This window comes from Symphalangus syndactylus, chromosome 7, assembly GCF_028878055.3.
Source record: "Symphalangus syndactylus isolate Jambi chromosome 7, NHGRI_mSymSyn1-v2.1_pri, whole genome shotgun sequence".
Classification (NCBI taxonomy): domain Eukaryota; kingdom Metazoa; phylum Chordata; class Mammalia; order Primates; family Hylobatidae; genus Symphalangus; species Symphalangus syndactylus.
The window spans coordinates 68,872,820-68,885,663 of record NC_072429.2 but is presented as its reverse complement, the minus strand read 5'-3'; the positions used below and the strand labels follow the sequence as shown (position 1 = coordinate 68,885,663).

At 50.3% G+C, this 12,844-nt stretch overlaps 1 long non-coding RNA gene across 1 annotated transcript in view; it reads left to right on the top strand.

Annotated features, from left to right (window-relative positions):
* The window catches only part of LOC129486483 (uncharacterized), a 148,948-nt gene extending 146,467 nt beyond the window's left edge, over window positions 1-2,481 (top strand). The window contains exon 4 of the long non-coding RNA XR_008659002.1: window positions 534-2,481. This is a non-coding gene — a long non-coding RNA (uncharacterized lncRNA). The remainder of the gene's footprint in view (window positions 1-533) is intronic.
* The last annotated feature ends 10,363 nt before the right edge of the window (window positions 2,482-12,844 follow it).

Genomic DNA, 12,844 nt, shown 5'->3' with positions numbered 1-12,844 from the left:
TTAAGAGCAATCACAGCTGCCTGTTAACCAGCCTGAATACAAAAGGTGAAAAAGCATTGCCTTCAAGTGGAAAAGAAGGGCTCCTTTGAAGGAGCTGCTGCAGAGAGGTCATTGGAGGAAATCTCAGCATCCCCCACGCCCTCCCTTCTCTGTGGCTGGAATCCATGCGGGGCCTTTCCTGTTAGGTCAGAGGCTTCCCCACAGCCCCTTTCCCTTGTCTTGGAATGTCTGTGTGAGGGAGTGGCTGGCAGAGTGGCTGGAAGTCCACAGAGTGAGAGAAGTAGGTGCGGGACCTGGCATGCGGACTCTGGGCTGTGACTCAGGCCCAGGTAGGGTGGGTGGGGAGGGGAGTGGTGGGGACACGGGGTCCTGACGGAGGTCGGGAGGCACAGGGTGTGGGTGCTGCTTGTCTCCCCAGCTTCTCCACCGCACCATGTGTCTGGGTCTGTGATTACCGGAGGTGACTCACAACAGGCCCAGACTCGCCTGTGTGCATAGCACTAAGGGTAGTGACAACACCTCCGTGTGTGCAGGTGCCTGCTGGAGACGCAGAGCTCCGCAGCAGCAGGTGAGCTGATGCTGCAACCTGCTAAACGTCGCTCCTGAGGAGCACCAGGGCCCAGAGCGCACATGGCTCTCAGGCTCCGTGAAAAGCTTGCAGTGAGCTCAGCCACTGAAAAGTCACTACGAAGATGGAAAGCAAAATGAAAACCGAGTCCTCGGTACCCTATGTTTATCTGTCTCTAAGAGAACATCCTCGGGTTTGTTTATGATTTGAGTACTTCATAAGAAAAGTAGTATAAAATAGAAAATAATGTGTTGATGTCCTATATGAGTGAATCTACTCAATACAATTTATAAAGCATATGCTTCTACAGAAATGTCTTTGTACTTAGAAATGACACTTTAATTAACTTCTTAGCCAATCCTTGGACATTTGAGTATAAAACAAAATGGAAGTGGCTCCAGCCAGCACCAAGAGGCCCTGGGAGGTTTGCACTGTGTGCTTTGCAGGGGCCAGGTATCCTTCATCACAGCAGCAGCCTGCGTGGCCCAGCACAGCCTGCAACTGCAGAACTAGAGCTCACCGTGGCTGCTCCCCATTTACAGTTTATGCCAAAATCTGTCACTTGAGTTCTCAAGTGAGTTCTTAATCAGGGAGTAGATGGATAAGGCCTATTTTAATATTTTTCTTTAATCCTATTTAGTTTTGTGTACTTACGGCATTATCCTGAGAAGGAAGTTTGTAGGTTTCATAGGAGCCAACATGGTTCATGCACAGTGACAGGCCAAGAACCCCAAACATGCCATCGGAGAGCAGCCAGGGCTCCCAGGATTGACCCTAATCCCTGCCTCTCTTCAGGCCACTGCCTTCCCCAATCCCAGGATACCTCAGGCCTGGCACTTAGGCCCACAGTGGAGGGCATGTTCCCCCACTTCAACCTACCCCAAGACAGGCCTCTCCCTGTGAATACTGACAATAGAAAATGTTTCCTTCTGCCAAGGGAATCCCGTGGCCCTCACAGGAGTGTGGGTTTGGCCTTGGGTCTGAACAGATGGCTGCATGACTGCCTGGGGTCATGTTGCTCAGAGGCTGAGCGCTCTAGCCTGCAGGAATAGTGTGGATGGGGTCTACACACCAAGCCCTGGTGGGCTGTGTTGGGTGGGGCAGTGTCTTCCTCAGTCTGTCTTCAAGGAGGCTGTAAAAAAACTGTGGCTCAATCTCATCCATGGCTACAGAGCTGCATGCAGAAGCCAAAGGTGCCTGGTTTTGCCTTAGTATTTTTCATGTAGAAAGAGAAGAGGCAAGTACATTCGTTTAGAAGAAACTCACCAGGAAAAGCAAGCATGGACTGACTTTGTAGGAGTGTGAGCTGGATGAGAGGAAAGGCAGTGGCTGGGTGGAGGAGGGGGTGACTGTTTTGCTCAGAGCCTCCTTCAGTTCAATTAGTCCATCTTCCATCTTCACCTGCACCTGTAGACACCGCTTCCTGGAGCTGTTCTGTGCAGAAGCTGAGTGAAGATACTGCAGCGAGCCCTGGGTCCGAACGCCTGTGTGCTGACTCTAAACCTGCTCCTCAGCCCCAGTTTCCTTCTCTGAAAAACCAGGATTCTAGCAAAACCCGTACCCCCATTCTTCTCAGTCCTGCACCCACCAGCGAGCTGCAAGGCCCAGGAGCTGCTGGCCCTGTTTTCCTGTCTCCAGGACTAGCCTTTGATTTATGAGATGTCCCCCGTCTCCCCCGATTCTGACCTCCCAGGATGGCATTTGGTGATTTCTTGATGTTCTCTTGCTTTGGCACTAAAATACGGATGGGAGTGTCATTTCCAGATCTTTTCCAGACCTGTGCAATTCTTTCCATTCTTCATAACAGCCCATGACCCACCTTCCTCTGTTTCAGCCACAAAGCTAGTGATGCCTGTGTGTGCACTGCTTCTCATTGTTAATATTTTAACTGTTATTAAAAAAAACTTTCTTTTTAAACTGTGTGTGTATGGTTTTAAAAATTGACGCACTTCCAGAGCTCTCAAATTCTGCAGTGTTTCTGAGGTCCGTGTTCCTCTTCTTCAGCTGGGAAGCAAATGCTTGACTTAATCCCTTCCCAGGTTTTCTTCTACAACTCCACATGGAAAAAAAGCAACACACTGAGCCGGAAATGCTTGCCCAAGAGGATTTGTTGCCAGGCTGCATGGAGGGGAGTCCTTAGAACCTGGGCAGCCTTCACCTCCCCATTCCCATCGCTCCCACGCAAGTCTTCCTTGGACAGCAGGTTGGGGCATTGTTCAAAGAAAGTCCCTGCTAATGAACAGAGTATGGCTTCCCTCATTATTATGGCAGATTTCCTCCCACTTTTTTCTTTTGTAAAATGGAGAACTCTTCACACTACAATTTTTATGGGAGATATTCCTTCCACCTTGGGTGGATGTGTGAAAAGCAGCCAGAGGAATATATGATTAAAGAACAGGGTGGCAGAAGTTTTGGTCAAGCGAAATATTTCCTGAGAGCCCTGTCTCTTCTCTCCAGGTCTCCAGTTTCCAGGCAGGTTGCATGGGAGAGAGGCAGGTGTGTGTGTGCATGCAGAGGAAAGAGAACAAAGCCCGAGGGATCCAACTTCCAGGAAATCTCTGCTGCGCTGGTGCAAAGGAAAAATAACCCCTGCTCTCCTCTCAACTTCGAAAAATTTTTTTTTTGGTTTTAGTTTATAGAAGTCTAAATATTAAGTAGTTTCATGGTGATAATGATGCAGCCACATTTTAGATAAATTCTTTGAACTTTTTAAAACCCTTTGTGTTTTCCTAATAGTTACTCATAGCAGGGCTAGGATAGGAAGAATGCAGGCAGGCCAGCGCCTGCTCCTGAATGCCCATTTGAGCAATCGTATACCTTACAAATTCGGCTCGTCACTTTTTTTTCCCTGGTGGTGGCAGGGTCAGGTGATATGGTGTCTGTGCCCTGATGGGAGCTGCTTGTCTGTGTGAAGACAGCTAGCAGGACACAGAAGGCTCAGGGCAGCCAGGGTCACTCCACTCCTAGCAGGCCTTCCTGCACCTCCCTCACCTGGGTGCCCTGGATGGGGGGGCTCACACGGCCCCTCTTCCCTCCAGATGTCTCAGGTCAACTCTGGGCTCTGATGTCCTGGGACATGTGCTGGGTGCTCCTGGCAGGAGCTGCTGTCGCGTCTGAAGTGTCCCTGTGGCTGGGGCTGGTAGGCAAAGGGCCAAGAGATGTTATCTTTATAACATCTGCCGTCATCTCTGCTGTGTGGGAACTAATGGCTGTGTTTGAATAATTAGGCCTTTGCACCATAGCACAACAAAAGCCGGTATTGCTCCATTAAAGCAAACATAATTACTGTAGCTCACACATTCAGAGCCCCTTTCATCCCTCCAGAAGCTGCAGAGTCGGGAGGATCTGAGTCTCTTGCTCAGGTCCCAAGGAGCCGGCCCCCTGGGTGCAGTGTGGGCATCAGGACGGTCTGTCTTTCTGTCTCCTCTGTGCTTCCCAAGCACTCGTGGCAGACCTCTGCTTTGGCCTTCCTCACCCTTCCATTTGGTCCCACAGGCTGTTGTTTTTTTGGGCCCAGCGCTGCATCTTGCCCACATTCATTTCCCTTGGACAGATGTTGGGGCTGAAGTCTTCTGACCTCTCTGTGCCTCAGTTTATTCATCTGATAATCACCACATCTGCCCTGTCAACTTCCAGGATGGTTGTAAACATCAAACGAAGTCATGGATATAAAAGTGATTTGCAAAGTATAAAAATGCCACACAAATGATAAAAATCTTACCGTTACTCAGGTTAGGGCATGGATACTATTTAACCAGCCACCAGTCCTGGGACTCAGCATGTGGCCTTTCCACTGACAGCTTTTGGAAACTAGGCTTCATTTTCATGGTGGCCAGGATAACCCTAAAGACTGATGGTCATGTTCACTAGAAACTCTGGCCTTCGACTTCCTGGGAGATGTTTCCTTTCTCTCAGTGATCAATGTGTTCTTTTCATTAGCCAATTAATCAATATTTTTGGAGCACCTATACCAAACAAGATTCTGTGTTAGTCAATGTTGCAATATGAACATGTGTGAGGGCAGTGGTGAATACAAATCTCTCAAGTCCTTTATCTGAAAAAGTTGTGCCAAATTGGTGATAAAGACAAAGACGGCTCTGGATTTGGAGAAGGGACTTCCTTCATCCTTCTCTTATTTTCAAGTTCTGTTTCTTTATTGATGAATCTAGGGTTGGGGATGTGTCATGGAAGAAGTGGAAGTTGATGTACACCTTCAAAGAGGGATACACTCTTAGTCGACAAAGGAAGGATGGACTTGTAACATCATTCATTGAGAGCTCAGATGGGAATCATATTTTGGAATTTGCCCTAAGACACCCAGCCACCCATTGCTTTCCTGGGTGGCACACCTCTCACAATGGATGGGTGAGAATCCTGCAGGCTGTCAGTTGTAAGAAAACCCAAGATTAATCTGACACAGTCTTTAAGGAGCAGTGATTGCATTGTGGGCAAAAGGGGAAATGTGGGTAAATTCTTCACACCAACTTCTGTATGGACATGTGTTGGGTTCTCCCAGTTGAATTTCAAGCCTGTAGAGAAGGACACACAGGTTTGGTTTTCTTTACTTAGCAATCTTCCTGGAGTGCTCTAACTTTCCAAGGATCCAGATAGCTCTTTAGCCTCTGCAAAGCCCTCTGCTCTACAGACCCGCCCCAGGCAGCTTGTAGAATCTTCACACGGGGTGGGAGTTTACTGTCACATATCGACATGGAAACTGCAGGTAAATGAGATCTATTTTGTCCCTTGAGGAGTTTATATTTTGTAGAGTGTAAAGATACGCTAACAGGAAATTGTGTTTTACAAGTACGACAATAGGGTAACAGGGGAGTGTGCTGACCCTATTAAGGGAACATAGCTCGCCAAGAGCCACCAGAGAGAATTTCTGGGAAAAGACAATGCAAGGAACATGTCTGGTGGGTGAGAGGGAGTCACTCAGATGGAGAAAAGGCACGAGGAATGCCCAAAAGGGAGGAGGGAAAGCGGCCAGTGCAGGCTGGAAAACTGGGAGAAAACGTCAGGACCGAGGTAGGTAGTGGGGGTGATTATGACATGGAAGACAAAGTGCAGTTTGAGAGGAAGAAGTTGAGGAGATGGTGTTCAAGGTTTAAAATAATGAAGATTCAGATTGTGGAGGGGAACACATTCCAAAGGTGGCCAGGTCCATGGGGTGCATGCTTGCTGAGAGGCCCTGGCACTGTAAGGCTCCCACAGATGGTTTGCTACAGGACATTTGTCATTTACAAAGGAAGAGCTGAATTCTGGGGATGTATGGGGAAATTTCTGAGATTCTAGCATCATGAGTTTGAGCTGAGCATGCTCTTCATTTGTCATCAGTTTAATGCAGGCTTATCATATACCAGACAAGAGCACTGTGGAGAATGTGAGTCCCATGCCTCATGACATCAAAGTTGATAATAAGTGTGATCCTCTCCCAGGCTATAAGAGATGCCTGCACAACACACTCAGGGTAGCCAGACTTCTTGGCAGAGGCTGGAAGGGCTTCACAGGGGAGGGAGAGCAGAAATTTTCCAGGCAGAAGAGAGAAAAAAGGAAGGAAGTCCATTCCTGCAAGAGACACGGAGGTGAGGGAGTGTGGACAGGCCTAGGGTTGCAGCATCATGGCAAAGGCGACTCAAAGGATCTCCAGCAATCCCTTGTCTTTCAGAGAGTTGTAGTGTATGCCAAAAACCTCAACAGCCTTTCAGAAGCACCCAGTTGCCCTAGCACCCTCTCCTAACCTCCTGACTGGCTCAGAACCTATCCTGTCTAAGAATAACAGTGCCTGCTGAGGAAGGGAGAGAGTTTCTTAGTCAGTGTAACGTTTACCATATAAATTCCTATTCTGTTGACCTGTACGTTTACCTCCTTTGAAAGTTATGGTTTTGTGGTTAGCCGAGTGCTAAAAACCTATAGGTTTCAAACCCCTCATCATTGTAACTTTACCAGGAGGCTGAAGATGAATAGAATCATCACCCTAGTGAAATCCTTCAGTTACCTATACCTGCAGGAGCTCATCTTAGGAATCATAGAATATCTCATAGCTTAGTTTTTAAGTTTCACAATGATGTTTATTTCTTAATGCATTGTCATAGCTTGTTCTAACCTTATCAATATAATAATCGATTTAAATCAAACCAAACTTATTATACACTTCAGTTTAGTCTGTTTACTTTACTTCCATTTTTTTGAGGATATATTCCAAGTAATAAAATTCCACATGCTGAGTTCAAATAAAGGCATTGAATCAGCCCTTGCTCTTCTCCAGGCAAAGACATGCTTATTCCAGTAACTTTGCCAGGTGTGCGAGTGTCTGTGGTTAACCCCCTTTTGTTCTCCAAGGGTTTTGCTTTATCGCCCAGCCTGGAGTGCAGCGTTATGGCCTCGGCTCACTGCAGCCACGACCTCCTAGGCTCAGTGATCCTCCCACCTCAGCCTCCCAGGTAGCTGGACTATAGGCGAGTGCCAGCACGCCCGGCTGATTTTTGCATTTTTTTGTGAGACGGGGTTTCACCATGTTGCCCAGGCTTGTCTCGAACTCCTGGTCTCAAGCAATCCTCCCGCCTCGGCCTCCCAAAGTACTGGCATCATAGGTATGAGCCAGCACATCCAGCCTGCAGGGGCATTTTTAATACCAAATGAAACAGGACCAAAATGAACTGGCTGCTACTGCAGCCACGCACGGATGAGTAGAATGGAGACATCCATTTCTGCTCTTGGTTTCACACAGCACATCAAAGGCTATCAGAGCTGTAGACCGTGGAGAGTTACCAAGCCCCGCAATTTGTATTTGTTGGGTGTACAGTGGTGTCACATCTGCTTTCTTGAAAAACAACATTGCCTTGAGCACACACACTCTGTTGACATTCAGGTCAAAATAAGTTTTCCACTAATGCTGTGCCGTGGGGTTCGATCCTTCACTCATTCATCAAATACTGACTGTGTGCCCACTACCATATGGGAAGACAGCACAGAAGAGGACAGACCAGGGCCATGTTTTCATGGATTTACGTTCCATAGAAGGGAAAAAAAAAAAGAGAAACATAAACAGAAAAAAATGCAGCAGGGCATGACATCAGGGGTGCATGACTGCGGCCAGCTGCATGCAGTCCCCTCTGTGGGCACAGGTCAGATCTGGTCCTCCCTGCGACTGCACTGACATGGCTTGCCATAGCAAACTGTGGTGATGGCATTGTTAAGGTCACTTTATCTTCTAAAGTGTTGCAAGCTTGACATGTCTTCCTTTTTTCACAAAATAATGGAGGGAAATATTAAATACTGGCTAAGGACTGAAGCCTGTTGCAGACAGCGAGGGCTGGATCTGAAGGTGTGTAGGGCTCCCCGTCTAACTTTCCCAGACACAAGGAGAGAGGGGCACCATCCTAGGGGAAGAGAGGCTGCCCCAGGACTGGCAGAGGAGTCCCTACCCTGCCTCCTCTGGCACAGGCTCAGCCAGCCCACACTAGCACTCTGGGATCTCCACTGCCTGCCCCACCTCCTCCCACTGCCCCTCACTCTGGAGAAGCCCCTGTGTGTCATCAAAGCCACCAGAGCAGGAGACTCCACACACCACTCCCTCCCTCTCGTCCCCTCCCAATGCACACCATCATCTTGCAGCCAGACAATGAGCATAGGACAGCTATTCAGAAAAGCCCGTGGCTTTGGAGGCTCAGGACATGTCCTGACGGCACCTGCAGGTTTTCTTTTCCTGGGGCCGCAGGCACTGGCAGTGCTGCACCTGCCGCGGGCCAGCGCCCTGCCTGTCAGCCACATACCTGGGCGCTGGTGCAGGCCCTGGCCTGCTCCACATCCTGCCCTGCTGCGATTCTGTCTCTCCACTGCACCACCTCTCAGTAGACTCTGTGGAGCATGGCTGTCCCTCCCAGACCTGCTATTTGATTTTCTAGAATCTTGTGGCCATGAAAGGAGAGAGAAATACCACCCTTTTTGCCTCTCCCTCCCAGCCGCAGGCCAGGGCAAAACCTTGCTTGCCTTCATTCAATCTGTTGTCAGTCAATTTCTTTCCTTATTATGGTGTTTCAAGAAGCAAACCCATCTCACATATATGGGCTCGTGTTGTGTTTATACTAGTGCGTATCTCAGAAGAGAGGTGAAACTTATCGTTTGGTGAAAAAGGCATTTGTTGACATGAGAAGGCCAGTGTTCATGAGAACCAACATGTATGTTTTTTATAAAACCAAAGGTTGTGTGCTACTGGATCTTGAAAGATTTATATAGTTTTTTCAAGCTCTAAGAGATGTCTGCAGAGATGAGCCTGTTCAGAGAGCCAGGGAGAGGCTGACTTAGAAGTGGCAGCAAACAACTCTGAGCAGGGGCCTGGCTGAGAGCAGAAGAGGGGCATCCCTGTGGGTGTGGGAGGCCCGTCCTCTGCCCTGGGAGCTGCGTCTGGTTCGCAAAGCTGGACTCCAGGGTCTGCAGTCTTCGCCCCTGTGATTTGTTCCTCGGTGCTAGAACAATGAGGAAGTTTTGCTATTAGTGGTGGAGCAGGTGCCACTGACTTTGTGACCATAGCAGTGATTGAAATATTCCAAGTATTCTCCAGTGACAGGAGTGAAAAATCTCGTTTTCTGCTTTATTGGACCTCTTCACACAGGCTGTGCGTTTCATCTAGGGTACGAGAATGCTCTGTCCACTGCACAGGTGACAGGCAGTTAAGTGACCATCGTCTAGTCAGTGGATGTCTGGTGGCAAAGGGAGGGAGGCCGTGACAGTGCACTTCAGCGGGGAAGGCGCCCGAGTTTCACCCACGTAGATTAATGCCCTCTCACCCGGCAAACCCCGCAGGCCCGGAACTCTGTGTGAGTGGCTGGGGCCCCATAACAGGGGCAGTGTGGAGCAAAACAGGCAGAAGGGAGGCAGAAATAAACAACGGGATGTGTGTTAGGGGGAGGAATGTTTTCTTCGGGGACTAAGTGGCAGCATGAGGTGCACAGCAAGCCATAAATTATGGAGGAAGGGGCCACACCGTGCAGCACCCATGCTGGGGCAATGGCGTGCAGACGTGAGAACACATGGAGGGCGGGGTGGTCTGGCAAGTCCTGGGCCTTCCCCGTGCTTCCCCCAAACTTTCCGGTCAGAGACCCATGTGTGGCAGTGCACTTGTGGGTGAAACGCGGTGAGGGAGGCCTCCGTCCACTTGATGGGCACAGTGGGGATAAATCTCTTTTTAGTATTAGATGTACTGACAGGACTTCCAAAGTAGATCATTCCTCTCTTCCCAGCTGGCAAGCCCACTCGGCCCTCCAGGACCACTGCAGAGGGATGCTGAGGAAGGTGGTCTGCCTTACTGCTGGCAGGGTCCATCAATGTTCTTCCTCATTGTGGCTGGCCATATTATTTCTAACTGCCAAAAAGACCATTTGCTTTACTTTCCCTGCTTTCTGCTCATGCTCATCCAGCTTGATGCTGTCCATCAAAGGGCAATTCTAGGTGCTACTAGATGGACTTGTACAGTGAGTGCTACTGTGGTCTCATATCTGCACTCTTTCTTGATTGTTTATAAGGAACCAACTTTGTATGGCCACATAGAGTTTGTGTGGCCTAGGGGACTACGGCATTACTTTTCTACCCTCTGAGTCATGAGCATCAGCCAGCTGGTCGGCTCACCTGTGCCTGCCCACCTGGATCTGCTCACCTGCACCTGCCCACCCGCACCTGCTGCTGTCAGAGCCGAGAACAGCGCTGCTTTTGCAGGTCAGCCTTCAGAAGCCAGTGGGCCAGGAGCAGCCTGTGGCCTGAGGCTGTAATCAAAGGCCTGAAGGCACATCTGTTGCTCATGATCCCAGGACTGTCCAGCTCACCTTTACCATGAACTCTATTTTCCCATAACCCTCCATGAAGTGACTGGAATAGTCACAGGGTGAGTAGAAAACCATATGCATTAATCTGGAGACTTCCTCAGCAAGACATGCAAGTAAATGCAAAGCCAGGTGGAGGTGATGATATGGGAGATCCAGAGAGGGGGTCCCACTGCATGTGTGAGCTCATGCATGCATGCATGTGTGGATGGAGGAATACACAACACACATGCACGCACACACAACCAGAACTTAAATTAAGACCAGATAACAAAGTGCTCTAAAACTCACATAGCAATAGGTTTCAGTTGGGTGGTTAGTAATAGGTACAGGAAAAGATTTCTTCACAGTAAGCTGTGAGTTTCTGAGGCACTGTTTTCCTAAAGAGAACATCCCTGGATGCTCAGCCAACAGGGATACTGATTTGACCAAGAGTCAGCATTCTGTGGAAGTAGACACTGCATTCCTAGCTTGGCAATTTTGCAGGGAAGGTGTTTGTGTATCATACAATGAGGAATCTCTTAATCACCTACTCGTGGCAGCTGAACTGCACCTTGGCTCCTGCCAGGCCTGCCCACTTAGGACGTGGATCCCTGGAGGAATTCCAGTCTTACCCTGGAATAGCTGCAGGTGGGCTGGCAGCCAGCAGCATGCACTGAGCGCTGCCTGAACGATGGGAGGTGCGACCCAGGTGGCATGCAGGATCAGCATGGCTGTTCTCGAGAGTGTGACACTGAACAGAACGCTGCAATGCATATGGACTTTTGCATTACGTCAATCACAAGAGTTGACAAGTACTGAACATCTCCTATGTGCTGGGCGCCACTCTAGGTGCATTCATTCTATTCACCTAAATCTTCCCCACCCTTCATGGCAGGTGTTCTGAGGAAAACCCCACCCCGCAATGACTGTGTAAAGTGAGGCACCGAGTGCTCCAGGCACCCAGGCTGCAGTCCCGCCTGGCCGCCGCCTCTCCTGTAGGGTGCACGCAGGGGCATGGTGGGTTCTGGAAGAGGGAGCCCTGGCATGGCGCTGAGTTCTTGCTCAGTGGCCCAAGCAGAGGTGTGCTTGCTCCATCCAGGGGGATCAGCTGTGAGCGCTGGGTTCAGAGCACAGGGCAGGGTGCAGGGCTCAGAGCCCCTTTTCAGGAGGCTGCAGCAGTGGCCCTGTGAGGCCAGAGAACGAAGGAAGGGCTTGGGTGCACCTCTAGCTGGGGAGCAGTACTCTTGTCCCGGGGTCTAGCTAGGAGCACTGCTCCTCTCCCAAGGTCTAGCCAGGAGCACTACTCTTGTCTCTGGGTCTAGCTGGGAACACTACTCCTTTCCCTGGATCTAGCTGGGAGCACTACTCCTGTCCCTGGATCTAGCTGGGAGCACTACTCCTTTCCCTGGATCTAGCTGGGGAGCAGCCTTTCCCTGGATCTAGCTGGGAGCACTACTCCTGTCCCTGGATCTAGCTGGGGAGCAGTGCTCCTTTCCCTGGGTCTAGCCAGGGAGGATTGCTCCTTTCCCTGGGCCCAGCTGGGAGCACTGCCCTACCTTTATTCCTGCCTCCTTGCTCCTTGGCTGCAGTCAGTATGACAACCACCACAACACGGAGTTAACTTTCTACAAAGACAAAATGCCCTCCATTCCCCACTCCCCCAAAACGTATGCCAGTCCTCTCTGAGGAGGGCGGGAGATCCCCTTGATCAGGTATTCAGAGCTGGCAAAAGACAAGTGGCTCCATTGCTTTCTCCTGCTTCCAACTGAACGTGATAATTGCTTATTTTTAGAACTGCCTCTGGTGACAGGTCATGAGCGGGCTGAGAGGTAACTCAACAGAGAAGCCCCGGAGCACCTACAGTGTGTGCTAACCCATGTGTGCTCCTGGCATGTGCAGGGACTCAGGCAACATTTGTAAATTCTTGGGACTGTGAGCACTGAGCTGAAATGCTTAGAGCCAACATGCCGCAGATGGCTGAAGGTAGACAGAGGAGAGTCCCTGGCATGTAGGGACGGTGGATCATACTCACAGAGGTGCTCTGCAGTCAACAGACTGCCCACGTCCATGCAGCCTGGGAGAGAGGGCAGGGAGGGGGCGCTCTCCTGGGGGAAGAGGAGCTGCCCCGGGACTGGCAGGGGAGTCCCCACCCTGCTCCTCTGGCACAGGCTCAGCCAGCCCACACCAGCACCCTGGGATCTCCACTGCCTGCCCCACCTCCTCCCACTGCCCCTCTCTCTGAAGCCACCCCTGTGTGTCATCAAAGCCACCAGAGCAGGAGACTCCACACACCACTCCCTCCCTCTCGTCCCCTCCCAATGCACACCATCATCTTGCAGCCAGACAATGAGCATAGGACAGCTATTCAGAAAAGCGCGTGGCTTCGGAGGCTCAGGACATGTCCTGACGGCACCTGCAGGTTTTCTTTTCCTGGGGCCGCGGGCACTGGCGGTGCTGCACCTGCCGCGGGCCAGCGCCC